The 3981-nt window shown below is 42.3% G+C and overlaps 1 non-coding gene across 1 annotated transcript; it reads right to left on the bottom strand.

Moving 5' to 3' along the window:
* Positions 1-2405: 2405 nt before the first annotated feature.
* LOC136495092 (small nucleolar RNA R71) lies at positions 2406-2512 on the bottom strand. The gene has a single exon (XR_010768874.1). It is a non-coding gene; the product is annotated as a small nucleolar RNA R71 (small nucleolar RNA).
* Positions 2513-3981: the final 1469 nt, after the last annotated feature.

Here is a 3981-nt window from a genome sequence, read left to right as displayed (position 1 = left end):
ATGACTTGGTCCCTCACCATACTGGGGACTTTCTTCTATTTACTGTTGTTTCTGACCCTAACACCACATGACCACATCACCTACTGTCAAGCTCGGGGACTAAGTGGGCACACTTCACCTTGCGGTGAATGTGTTTTTCTCATTTCAAGGCTCTGCCCAGGGACTGGTTGCCTGCTCGGCTAGTCTTTTACTTTTATTCTACTTTGGATCCTGGCACCATGTGACTATGTCACCTACTGTCAGGCTTGGGGACTAAGTGGGCACACTTCACCTCGCGGTGAGTGTGTTTGCTTTAATCTAGAAGACTCTACGCCTCCTAAAGTTGAAGAAGTCCATCTCCCTTTCTCATGGTCGGACTCTAAGTGGGCACACTTGGTCCACTGTGAGGAAATTTTCAATTTCGAACTTGAGCTCCTTACATCCTTATGGCAAGCCTTACTTGGGATACACTGCTTGGCGATGGTTCACAACTGCTCAACTCATCATGGTAGTCGAACCATGAGTCTGACTACTCGACTTTGTTCACACCTGCTCGGACAAGCTCAAGACAGCGTTGCACAGCAGATACAAGGTGCTCGGGGACTAGCTATGGGGGTATGACCCCAGATACCTATGGCAAACTACATTGGCTATGCTCCTAGGGGTTGTCTAGCCCATAAGACAAAGCCTTATGGAGCTCGACGCTGCTCGGCGTGCCTCGCAAGACACCAGGAAGATATTCTAAAGATACTACAAGATATGTTAGGATACGTTCGATCCCATGATTCCTGTAATTTGTTATTACTTTCTGGTTATCTCCCAGATCAACCAACTTGTAACCCTACCCCTAGACTATATAAGGCGGGCAAGGACCCCCCTCAAAACACACGCAACATCATACGAAGCCAATACAATCCAACAGACCACAGGAGTAGGGTATTACGTCATGCTGGTGGCCCAATCCTATCTAACTATTGTGTCTCTGTTGCCTTCTTGTTCTCGATTACACGCATCTTTGCCGATTAATCTACATTCATGGGATACCCCTCGGAGGACTGCTGATGATATCCTGTCGACAAGTAGGCTTTATCCATAAAACTGTCAAGGTGGATTGATTCATCAAATTTAATCAGGATTATCCACAACGTAAATAGCACCAGAAGGTTCCAGAGGACTCCACACCGAAGATGACAATGAGGGACCTCTAGGTGGGGCCAGCCAGCACTACCTGTAGGCCAACTAGTCCCATGGCCCACCTGTTAGCCTGCATCTTCGCACATCGGTTCTTTACCGCCTTAACGATTGCATCTCCACCGTTCTTTCAAGTCAGTTTGATCCGAGGGTCTAGAATAGATGCTATGGCCTATATATACCAGTTCATACCCCCTCCCTCAGCCATAATTGCATAAGTCAAGATCAGATCAGAAATTACGGTTTCTAGAGAGAAGAGAATAGAGCTCCAATTCATCAAGTTCTACTACATTTTTTAGTATCTATTTCTATCTCTAGATTACTATCAATGCCTTACATTTATCATTTATTTGTCATTTGACTTAACCCTATTAAAGCATGAGAGTTGATGATCTTATCATAAGTATACATATTTATCAATATCTCTAGCCACCCCACCATTCCGCCCTATGGTGAAATATAAATAACGATACCTGGTATACTCCCGGGTGAAATGCTACAATGGTATATTATCTATGCGCTTGCGGATACTTAATATATATAAATTTACAAGTGTTCTCAATAATTACTAACAACGCATTTCTGGCATCATTGCTAGGGATGACAACTTAGTAAAGAGTGATGCTAAGAAGTGCCAACAAGCATTTCTGGCACCATTGCCGGGGAGGGGCACAAAGCTAAGAGAATTGATCAAATACATACTTATTGATGAAATCATAACTAGCACATCTGCTTTAGCAGGCTTACTCTTGTTTGCCTTTGTTCATATCTTATACAAGGTATTGCAGGATTGGTTCTGATCCATCAACAAATTACATCAATCACAATCAGACCAATCAAGAGGCAGTTCAACACCAGTTTTAGAAGCTATGGCTGAAAAGACTCTACACGAATTCTCTACTCCAAGCTCGGAGAACATCCACACTGGGCCAACACTCGAAACCAATAACCTTGAGTTTGAGCTCCAGCCAAGCCTCATCAACATGGTGCAAGCTACCCCATTCAACAGAAAGGCACATGAAGATGCTAGTACAAATCTTCAAAATTTTCTAGAGATTAGAAGCACAATTGTCATTAAGGACGTCGCTCAAGATATTATACTACTCCTCTTATTTCCATTCTCGTTAGTGGGAAGGGTGAAGCAGTGGTTCTACGCCGACAAAGATGATATCAATACATGGGCAAAATGTTCGAAGGCCTTCCTAGCAAAGTTTTTCCACATAGGCAAGACCAATGCCTTAAGAGGAAAGATTTCTAACTTCCAACAACAAAAAGAAGAAAGCATTCCAGAGGCATGGGAATGTTTCCAGGAATACATTTTAGATTGTCCTCATCATGTAATGGAAGATTGGTTGCTCATGCAAACTTTTACCATGGATTAACTCAAAAAGCTCATGAACAACTCGATGCTACTGCTGGAGGATCATTTATGTCACTCACCCTTGGAAAAGCTAAAACTCTCATGGAGAAGATAGCCTCTAATCAAGGTTGTTCTCAATGCAACATCTAGACATGTAATAAGAGCGAAGAAGCACCAGAAGAGGTGTGTGAACTGTCATCTAAGATGGACGTCTTGTTGAATTGGCTCGAACAGTGAGCCAATTACAAGAAAGATTGTCAGACCATACAAGACGCCTTTAATTCCCAAAACATATGTGGAGAATATTTGGGGGTTGATTTCCCTGAATATCAAGAAGACACAAGTATTGTCATCAACAATTCTACTCCACAACAACAGACACAAGGATGCAATCAACAACAACAATGCTCAAATTCCCAAGGTAAGCATCCTTGAGAGACTTTATCTTAGAATAAGTCAGGATTAATGAGAATATTTCTAAAAAGCTTGCTTTTAATGATAAGGTCCTAGAAAACATAAACACTAAAATGGATAGTTTTTCTTCTTCTATAAAAGACCAACTTAGTTATAATAAAAAGCTGGAGTCACAAATAGCTCTATTGGCCACTGCGCTACCTTTTGCCACTAACCTTGAAAAAGTCAATGCCATAACCATAAGAGGTGGCAATTCTACTCATAATCCACCATATCCAACAAGGACAGGTAAGACACCGGCAGTAGTACAAGAGGAGAAGAAGGACGATGAAGTTGAAGAAATTGAGCCCCAAGAACAAGAAATGATGCAAGATTTTCATGACACCAACCTCCTACCATTTCCATGCAGAAATCAAAAAGCTAAAATGGATGAGCAGTTTGGTAAGTTTATAGAGGTAATTCAAAAGTTATATATCAATATTCCACTGTTAGATGCCATATGCAAAGTATCTTAGAGACATTGTAAACAACAAGAGACCACTGCCCACCACTGAAGTAATCAAACTAACAGAGGAGTGTAGTGCGGCCATCCTGAATACATCACCTATGAAGACGAAGGATCCAGGATGCCCACTATCGATTGTTCGATCGAAAACCAGAATTTTGAGCATGCACTATGTGACCTTGGCGCCAGCGTTAATGTCATGCCCAAGACGGTCTTCGACAAGCTCAACTATTCAACACTCACACTAACATCAATGTGCCTGCAATTAGCCGACCAATCGATCCGCTACCCTATAGGAATCACCGAGAATATTCTGGTAAAAATAAGAAACTTCCTTGTGCTAGTCGATTTTGTAGTGCTTGACATGCAGGAAGACATGAAGACACCCCTCATACTTGGGAGGCCCTTCTTGAGCACTACAAATGCACACATTGATGTCGGAGCCAGAGAAATCCGATTCCATATCAATGGGAAGGAGTAGCGATTCGCCTTCAAGCCAAGACCAGAACAATGCTCTACATTGGAGTGGCAA

Source organism: Miscanthus floridulus, chromosome 11, assembly GCF_019320115.1.
Source record: "Miscanthus floridulus cultivar M001 chromosome 11, ASM1932011v1, whole genome shotgun sequence".
In the NCBI taxonomy this organism is placed as follows: Eukaryota; Viridiplantae; Streptophyta; class Magnoliopsida; order Poales; family Poaceae; genus Miscanthus; species Miscanthus floridulus.
Note: the sequence above shows the minus strand (reverse complement) of the source record. Positions and strands in the feature narration are given on the sequence as shown.